At 36.6% G+C, this 10,435-nt stretch overlaps 1 non-coding gene across 1 annotated transcript; it reads left to right on the top strand.

Moving 5' to 3' along the window:
* The first annotated feature begins 9,426 nt into the window (after nt 1–9,426).
* On the top strand, nt 9,427–9,533 carry LOC138169664 (U6 spliceosomal RNA). The gene has a single exon (XR_011170419.1). It is a non-coding gene; the product is annotated as a U6 spliceosomal RNA (small nuclear RNA).
* Nucleotides 9,534–10,435: the final 902 nt, after the last annotated feature.

Raw genomic sequence — 10,435 nt, 5'->3', positions numbered from 1 at the left:
GCCAACCATCTCATTTTAAAATATCATTTTTTATGAAGGCTAATGTCATATAGTAGAAAACTGTAAAAAATTAATGGGTAGTCTTGGTACTGAGAAAATGCATTATTTCAATAGTTTTATTATTTTTGTCCATTACATTTACAGGTTTTGCTGCTGTATATAGATATGTTTTATAGATTACTCTATACAAAAGGTATTACTTTAACACTTTCATCATTGAGGAATTTTGATCATTTTATGCTTGCCTTTCCACAGGAGTAAAGGCTATTTACTTATAGCTGTGTCCAGTATCCTGGATTGTTGTTAATATTCTTATTTCTTATAATTAATTTAATGAGAGACCTTAAAAATAATTTCAGAAGAAGAGTTTCACAATTTGAATACATGTCATCTGTATGTAAATAGAATTTCTGAAAATCCCACCCACTAAATTCAGAAATTCTCTCTATCTGATACTTCCAGAGAAAAGAAACTACATTGCTAATGTTGTTGTTGGTTAGTCATTCTGCTGTGTTGAATTCTTTATGGAGTAAGTTGCCATTTCCATCTCCAGTGGATTAAGGCAAAGAGAGTTTAAGTGACTTTCCCAGGGTCACATAACTAGTAAATGTCTGAGACTGGATTTGAACTCAGGCCTTTCTGACCCCAGGCCCAATTTTCTATTTACTAAGCCACCTAGATGCCTCCTGTAGTCCATTTTTGTGCTTTTCTTGGCACAGATATTGGAGTGGTTTGACATTTCCTTCTCCAGCTCATTTTACAGATGAGGAAACTGAGGCTAACATGGTTAAGTGACTTGCCCAGGGTCACACAGCTAGTAAGTGTCTGAGGCCAAATTTGAACTCAGGTCCTCCAGACTCTAGGGCTAGCACTCTATACAGTGTTCCACCTAGGTGCCCCATATGGATTGTCTTAGTTTGTATTCCCATGAAAAGCTATTTTGCCTCTCTTTAAGAAGCAATGGAAGCATTTTTTTAAATGCCTTCATTTTTAAAGTACTAGGCACTCTGTTGGGGAGGGAGAATATAAAGACAAACATGAAAGTGCCTGACTTCAAGGAACTGTCCATTCTAAGGGGAGTATGGTATAACACATACATATAGAGGTATATTCACAAAATATGTACATAAACAAGAAATAACGAAGCAGAAGGAGGCAAGTATTAGTTTCTACAGGAATCAAGAACTGCCTCAAGTAAAAGGTCATCCCTGAGCTGGACTTTGAAAGAAATTGGAGATTTGAAGAGGCAGAGGTAAGGATGGAGTGCATTCTAGAAATGAGGGACAACCTATAAAAAGGCAAAGAAATGGAAATCAGAGTGTCCTGCAGGAGGAGCAGTAGGAAGGCCAATTTAACTGGACCAAAGTCAGCAATGAAGAGTAAAATATATTAAGACATCAAAGAGGACTGAAGTCAATTTATATAGTTTAAAATGCCAAGCTATGAAGCATAGACCCGAGATAAGGAAAGAAGGGAACCATTAGTATTTATTGAACAAGAGAGTGTGACATTGTCAGAACTATGCTTTGTGATGTCATTTTGGCAGTCATATCACTAGAGGGAACCTTGGAGAAAATCTAGCACAAATCCTTCATTTTACAGAAGAAACAAAGGCTCAGAGAGGTTGCATCAATTTATTTGTCATGCCAATAGAGATAGAACCAAGACTGTAAACCAGGTGGACATATAAATCAGGACATGTAAATCAGGTGGACATACTGGACATACTACGTCTTCAATCTATCGATTTATTATAATTCTATCTTTGTAAGACAACTTGTGGCATTCTAATATAACATTTTTAGGTACTAATAGTTTATAGGATTCAAAGCTGGAAAGGATCTTCAAAATAATCTAATGCCACTCTCTTCATTTTACAAAGGAGGAAACTGAGGACCAAAGAAGAGCTTCCTCAAGGTCAAGCAGTTACTATCTTTCAGAGCCTTGGTTCAAATTCCCATCTCCTGATCCAAGTATGAGGTTTTGTCCACTCTTATGTCTTTATCACCTTGAATTTTTGGAGAACATGATATGAGATTTGCTTTCTGTCTTCCATCTCCAACTCCCTGTGTACTTCCATGCCTTTCTCTTTCCCCTTCAAGAATAGAGAAAAATGCTGTGATGGTAATGTGGACTTGAAGATCTTCCCTGCCCTTGAATAAGCCTAAGGGAATTTGAAGACCTTCCCTGATTTGAAGATCTTCCCTGCCCCCTAATAGGCTGAATGCAGTCACATGGAGCTTGTGGTGGGAGGAACTTGTTGAAGGGTGGAGCAGAGCCCAAAGGAAGCTGACATTCAGAGCAGTTAGAGATAGAGGGAGGAGAGGATGCACCCAAGTAGACAGGCTTGTGAGTAAATATTTGTTTGTCCGAAGGCTAAAGGATGGAGTGGCTCCCTGCTACATTGTGGTGTCTTCTATATTGCTATGATGGATTGGGTTTCCTGGTGTTGGGATTTGGTTTTCTGGTGTCTGAATAAATGTTATGCTTCTGTTTTCTATATGAAGAGTCTGGCATATTTTGCAATTGAGCACTATGCCAGCATAGTTGCTAGTTATTTATGCAAGGCTAAAAACACCCCCACAAAATTATTTTTTTTCATTAGATAAAAGAAATTAGAAATATAATCACCATCAAACAGTGTTTGTTAATGACCCCTAAACTAAATAATAACAATAATAATTATAGCTAACATTTAGATAGCACAATAAGTTTTGCAAAGTGCTTTACAAATATTACCTTATTTGATCCTTTTAGTCAGTGGTATCAAACTCAAATAGAAACAGGGCCATTAAATCTATACATAAAAATCCCTGTGGGTAGGGTGTTGACTTAGAATACCACAAATTAACATTTTCTATTGTATTAGTATTTATTTGATTAAACATTTTCCAATTATATTTTAATATGGTTCTTACACAGCAACCCTGAGAAGTAAATGCTATTATTATCTCTATTTTTCAGAAGAATAAATTAAGGCAGATAGAGGTTAAGTGACTTTCCCAGGGTCACCGAACTATTAAGTATCTTAAATTTGAACTTCAGGACTCCAGATTCAATACTCTATCCACTTTGCCATCTAGCTGCCTATTATAATAAATGATAAATCTCACATTATAAAATAACTAACATAAACAAACTGAAAAAATCTTATATATGTATAGTTATAGCACAAACTGAAAGAGAATCTTAATTAGTTGTACTTTTTTTGAACATTCCATATTGCAGTCAAGCTAAATTACTTTCAATTACCAATTCTTATCATACCTTCATGTATTTGCAACATGTGGTCTCTAGTACCTAGAAATAACATTGCCTACCCCCTCCATATCCACTTGTTGAAATCTTTCTTTTTAGTAAAGACTCAGTTTATGTGCTACCTCCTCTTTGAACCTTTCCCAGATTCCTTGCATCCCACATCACTTTGAAAATATCTCAAGTCACTGTTTCACCTCTCCTAAAAAAAAATTATCATTTTCTAACTTGTCTCGCAGCTGTTTATATACATGCTTCATCCCCCTCTCCTAAACCCCTTTTGTTGTTGTTCAATTGTTTTTCAGTCATGTCTGACTCTTCATGACCTGATTTGGGGTTTTCTTGGCAAAGATACTGGAGTGATTTGCCATTTCCTTCTCTGGCTCATTTTAGAGAAAAGGAAACTGAGGCAAAAGAGTTAAGTGACTTGTCCAGCATCATGCAGCTAGTAAGTGTCAGAGGCCAGATTTGAACTCAGAAAGATGAGTTTTCCTGACTCCAGGCCTGTTACTCCATCCACTAAAACACCTAGCTTATCCCTTCAGGGCAAGTATTATTTAGATGTTTATCTTTTTATCTGTATTGCTTAGCATATAACCCCATACAAAGTAGGCACTTAACAAATATTTGCTAAATTTATTTGAGACAAATATTAAGAGATGATTGCTGGGTTCAAGTCCCATGACTGATTTTTACTGACTGTTAACCCGCTGGAAATCATTTAACTCTTGATGTTCAGTCAAGTTTCTGAGAATGTGTAGCAGCAAACACCCCAAACGTCCTCAGGGTTTGCTGCCAATACAGGTTCTTGGATCTGCTTTGATAAAGGAAAGCAACTCAAAATGGGTTAACAAGCTTACTTTAATCAGTCAGACATATATCGTTTACCTTGTTCAGGGGAAAAGGTTAGCACCCCAAACTTCAAAGTACACAGACAGAATTATCAAGACAGAAACAGATCTAGTAGACAGATTTCAAACTGTCCAACCATTACATCCATACCCAGTCAACATCTGGGTTTTTTCAAAGCCGGGGGCTCAAGACAACAGCTTCCCAGAATCCATATAAAATCACAGAACACTTCTCAAAGTGAGCCCCCAAAACAAAGCCTCATATCAGGGCTTACATAGCCTTCTCCTGGCTCAGAGAATGTAACAACCTTCTGGACCCACTGGCCAATCAAGAAGTATCTACTGAAAAACAAGCCTCCCACCCCAGGCTCCAGGTGCACTTTAGCCTAGGGGCAGGGAAGATCTTTAAATTTGCATTTCCATTACAGAATGTAAGCCAAAAAGAAGGCATTGATTTGCACTGATAGAGAGAGTTTCCTCCTCTATGTCAACAAAATCACAGGTATAAATCCTAGCCCTATCTGCAGATAAATTAAAAGTTTGGGCTTTTGAACTTAAGCCTGTGAGTGAAACAAAAGTTTTCAGGATGACTAGAAGAATTGACTCATTTCTTTTATTTAGTCTGACAAGTGTTCATGGAGGTGGTGGGATGCCAAAAGAAGATGTGTAGGCTTGGATAACTACTTGCAAAGCAATATGTAGTTGGATTTCCTGGCTTTGACTACCAGCTCTGCTATTTGTGACCTGTGTGACCTTGGGCAAGTCATAGCCTGTTGAGGTCCAAGTTTCCTCATATGTAAAATGAGGTGGTTAGACTACTTGACTTCTACATTCCCTTCAATGTCTACAATTGTTTAGGTTTTTAAGGATGTGAGAGGACAAAATTGGCTTTAAAAAGGCACCCTGAATGTGGTGGTATCTCTTGCCATCATCAATGTAGAAACTTTCAGATGGTTATGGTATGACACATCTGAAATTGGAGATACACTAGATCTATAACTGTAGTTGAAGTCAATCAAGGTGATGCCATGGCTAAGAATGGAGACCTTCTTTCTCTAGGGACCTGTTTTAGTAAACTGTTTCTTGTTTTTTCGGAACTTTATTTTAGGTGCAGAGATCAAATACTGTGTTTTCCCCCCACTGTCACAACTTCTTGCATGATAGGCTGTCACTAGTCTCCTTTATTATTTTTGTTATGACAATGTTAAAAAAAATTAAATCTTTGACTATTTTTTAAAGTGTGGAATGACTTAGAACTATACTTCTCAGAGGTAGAACTCTCTTCCTCCACCCTTGTATAAACCAGACAAATTTTAACACTGGTATTTCCTTTTCAGGCCAACTTCTCCCAGAGCAATCACTGAAATCAGTACTAGTTTCTCACCCAATGGTTTCTTCATCTAAGGAATCCTTTAAAAAGAATAAAAGCAGAGTAAACTTAGCTTTATTTGAAAACCCCAGATTTTTTTTTGTTAAGAAAAGAATATAAAATGGTCTTTGAGCCCCTTATAACTCTATGACTTGGAAAACCCCACCTCTTTATTTATTAGCTATTTGCTCAAGATGGTTCCTTCAGAGGAAGCAAAATATCCAGTGGGAGGCACCCCCCCCAAAAAAAAATTTACCATTCCCATTGCTGAGCTCATCAACCAATGATTTGAAGTTTCCTTTGGGAAAGGGTTACCTTCTACCTTAATTGCAAAACTAGTGAGTGGCCTCACTTCATTTTTTGCTGTGATGACCATAAGAAATTGAAGTTTTTGCCCCTAAGTTATCAATATTGAAATTTGGGTGTCTAACCTAATAAATTTTATTTGAGGTTTCTATATAAATGAAGAAAATGCCTTTGCCAATTGCCTCATTTCAAAGACCTGATTTCTCACGAATAGTCTCCCTTTTATTTTTCTCTTCAGAACCAACATACCTCCATTCCAATGATAGGGTTCTCATGCTTTTCAGTGTCAATGGTGACAAATAGTAGAACTGTTTAGTTTTCAACCTAACAACTCAGGTTTGTGCCATGTTGTAGCAGATGGTTTGAGCCTTGATGTGTTAATGGCGGTGATTATTTTATGAATAGTGACAGCTGATCAAGGATATAAAGCAACAATGGTGGCTACCATCCTGGGAAAGGTGCTAAAAGTGGGTGCTGTAGGCTCTGCCTCTCCTCTGCCTCATTATCAATTCCAAAGAGATCTCTGTCAGTTCTGGAATGGTGGTTTGCAGCACAAACATGAAAAGCCAATAAGAGTGTAGTTGCTACTGCTGTTATTTTTTTTCATTTGGACAATATATTTTTTGATGTGAGATATATTTCAGAAGATGATTAGAACCCTTCTCAGTTATGCCTCAGATTTACCATTTTCTCAACTTCCAGATTGAAAATGTTGTCAGTCTTAGTTCCTTGCCTTCCCATCTGATGAGTCCCCTACCATAAACATGAATAGTATCACCATGACAAGAAATGTGGTGAACCTTAAATTCATAGCCATTGGAACTAAATATATTAGAATCAGCAAAGTTCTGAACAAAACATCTCTTCATGATAAACCCACTATGATTAGGGAAAAATGGATTGTTGATATTTGGCATTAATTCTTATTTAATGCGGTATTTTCTTTTGAATTTTTTACAATGCAACCTATAGTAAAGTTAATAAGCATTTATTAAGTACCTACTATCCTCTGGACACAATGTTAAGCATTTGGGACACATAGAAGCAAAATATTGTAAATAGTGCCTTATAAAACAGAAATTCCGTTCCAAAGAATTTATTCTATTTTTTTTCTTGTAATTGGGAAGGGAAGGAAACATTTAAGTGCCTATTATGTGCTAGAAACTATGCCAATCACTTTACAAATATTATCTCTCTGATGGTTTACTGTGGATTTCTGTTCTACCACTACCACCACTACCCTTTCTTGAAATGTCTACTATTAATAATCCAGGGAATATAAAGTTTTTCATATTTTAAATATTCTTGATGTGTTTGGGTCTATGTACATATGTATATGTTTCCCTTTTATTAGCCAAATGTAGAGAGTCTGAGACTGAGGTATCAAACTGAGGCAAAACACTGTAAGACAGGCAGAATCACATTAAAATATAACTGGGAAATGTTTAATTAAATAAGTAAAAGTATAATACAACATATATAATGTTAATTTGTGGTTTCTAAGTCAATATATGGTTACAGGAATCTGCTTCTATTTGAATTTGATACCACTGCTCTGAGATATACCCAAAACATCAACATAAGTGAACATTAAAGGTAATATACTACGAAATATTTTGTGCTCCTACTGTGGGAAATGGAAACACTCTGATAGATTTATAGTTATAGAGTCACAAGGATTCTTAATTTTTGGAGTGGTTTTAATGACAGAACCCTCTCCATTCTAATGGTACCTCCAAGTTTATAGTTTCAAAACATAAGTCTTTACTGTTCAACCTCGAGGAGAATCTTTTATCTGTGCAGTGACCCAACTTCTTTTCTCTTTATAAAAGAGAAAGTGGAGCTGTTGCAAATATTTCATCCTGCCTATTACAATACCTATTCTGGTTGTCTATTAGAGAATTAGCCTATTACGTTTGCCCTAGGGACATCTAAGGTCCAGAAATATTTCAGTGATTTCACATTAACTAGTAATTAGTTTATACTATGTAATGGGGGATGGGGGTGTTACTGCTTTAGATATGACAGTCTTTCTCCTCCTTTCTCCTTCTCAGAAGAAATTACTTCTGATATTAGGTCATTTCATTTATGGTTTATGTAGGTTTTGACATAATTAGTTCATTAGACTTCATTTAGGAAAGACCAAGAAAAATCATTCTCTTCTAGAATAGAATATAATTTTTGGCATTTCTCCATTTTTGGTTAGGTTTTCCATTCATTCCATACACACAGAGAGATTGTTTTCAAAGCAATGGAAAAGATTTTTAGATGTGTGTTGTTGTTAATTGTTTTGATCATACCCTAGCCTTTGTGATTCCATTTGGGATTTTCTTAGCGAAGATAGTGGAGTGATTCACCATTTCTTTTTCCATCTCATTTTACAGATGAGGAAATTGAGGCAAACAAGGTTAAGTTACTTTCCCAGGGTCATGTAGCTAGTAAGTATCTGAGATTGAATTGAAACTCACAAAGACGACTCTTCCTGACTTCGGGTCCAGCACCACCTAGCTGTATAACTGATTTTAATTAAAGTCTATGGGGGCTACACTACTGAAATTCAGTGCAACACTGAAAATTCACTCCTAATTTAAATATGTGGATGAATAGTAAGTTGAAAAGATCACTGGAAGTAACTCAGGGTTGCTTCAGAACCTGATTATCACGTACCTGCAGAGCAAATAAAAGAATTTGATAATAGCCAACCAAAATTTCAAGGTGCACAGATCTCCCGGAATCATACCCAGTGAGCACCCTAGAAGTTTCTGCCACATAGGTGAAGGAGGAAAAAAAGTGTCCCTGAAATAGGACTGGAGGAAATACAAAGAAGTTACTAAAAGGTTCCATTGACCCAAATCAAATTATCTGAGCATATAACTTCCCTAACATGCTACAGAGTTTATATTGTCAGCTTTTAGTTCAATAAATCCCTACCTTAGTGATTATAATGTACAGTCTTCTTCCCTTTACACAGGCCTGACTTGTCTGTGCCCCTATGCAGATGACTCCCAAATCTACATTTCCAGCCCTAACTATTCCCCTGAGCTCTAGCCTATGTTTCCAGCTGTCTGCTATACAGCTACCCTGAGACACACTGCAGAGTCTTCAAACTCACCATATCTCAAGCTGTACTCATCATCTTCCTCTCAAAACATGCCTCATTCCCTAGCTTTTCTCTTTCTTAGATTCTTCTAGTTAGAAGAGACATGACCCTGGTTCAGGAATCACTAGCTCTGTAAGTACCTTTGATGTAGTGCATCTGGGCCTCACTGTGAGTAGGAATTGTTATAAGTGCCCTTTAGGGGAATGAAGAGATAATGATGGATTCAGGCAGGCTGTCCCATGGTCCTGATGATTACCAAGAATTAAAAACTGGCCTAGGATATATAATTGAGAAAATGTATGATCAGAAAAGGAAAAGAGACAGTCAGACAAATGGTAAAAGTGAGGAATACCACAGATAGATTGATCTTCTGGTGCTTGCCAAATGCAAAATGCCTAGAGCAAGTCCTCAAGCACATTGGATTGGTCCTTTCTGGAGAATCTATGGAAAAAACATATGCAGGAATTGCCCAGCATGAGAAAATATGGTGGATTACAATCTCCACTAATGAGGAGATTGCCCATATTGATAAGGATGAAGATCAAGTGCTTGCTTCAGCATCACGTATACTCAAATTAGAACAATACAGAGAAGATTAGCCTGGCCCCTGCACAAGGATGACATACAAATTTGTGAAACATTCTATATTTTTTTTACTATAGTAATCTACTACTTGATAAACCCAAAGACTCCAGTTTTTGGAATAAGAACTCACTGTTTGACAAAACCTGCTGGGAAAACTGGAAAATTAGTATGGAGGAAACTAGGCATAGACCAACATCTTACACCATAAACCAAAATAAAGTCAAAATGGGCAAACAATTCAGATATAAAAGCTGATAGTATAAACAAACCTGGAGAGCAAGGAATAGTTTACCTGTCAGATTTGTGGAGAATATAAGAATTTATGATCAAACAAAAGATAGAGAACATTATACAAAATGGATAATTTTGATTACACTGAATTGAAAAGTTTTTGCACAAACAAAGCCAATGCAATCAAGATTAGGAGGGAAACAGAAAACAGGAAAAGAATTTTTACAACCAGTGGCTCTGACAAAGGTCTCATTTCTAAAAAATATAGAGAACTGAGTAAAATTTATAAGAAAGCAAGTCATTCCCCAGTTGGTGAATGGTCAAAGGATATGCACAGGCAGTTTTCAGAGGAAGAAATTAAAGCTATCTATAGAGACATAAAAAATATGCTCTAAATCATTGTTGATTATTGATCACTAAATGCAGATCAGAAAACTCTGAGGTACCACATCACACCTATCAGATTGTCTAACATGACAAAACAGGAAAATCATAAATGTTTTAGAACGTGTGGGAAAATTGAAACATGAATGCATTGTTGGTGGAATTGTGAACTGAACCAACCATTCTGGAGAACAATTTGGAACTATGTGCAAAGGGCTATAAAAATGTGCATACCCTTTGACCCAGTAATACCACTTCTAGGTCTGTATCCCAAAGAGATCACACAAATGGCAAAAGGACCCATATATACAAAAATAGAGCGACTCTTTTTGTACCACAAAAGAATTAGAGATT

Source organism: Petaurus breviceps, unplaced genomic scaffold (assembly GCF_028583685.1).
Source record: "Petaurus breviceps papuanus isolate PSGF00001 unplaced genomic scaffold, PetGlider_PUasm1.0 37, whole genome shotgun sequence".
Lineage (NCBI taxonomy): Eukaryota > Metazoa > Chordata > Mammalia > Diprotodontia > Petauridae > Petaurus > Petaurus breviceps.
The sequence above is the reverse complement of the archived record's forward strand: the minus strand, read 5'-3'. Positions and strand labels throughout refer to the sequence as shown.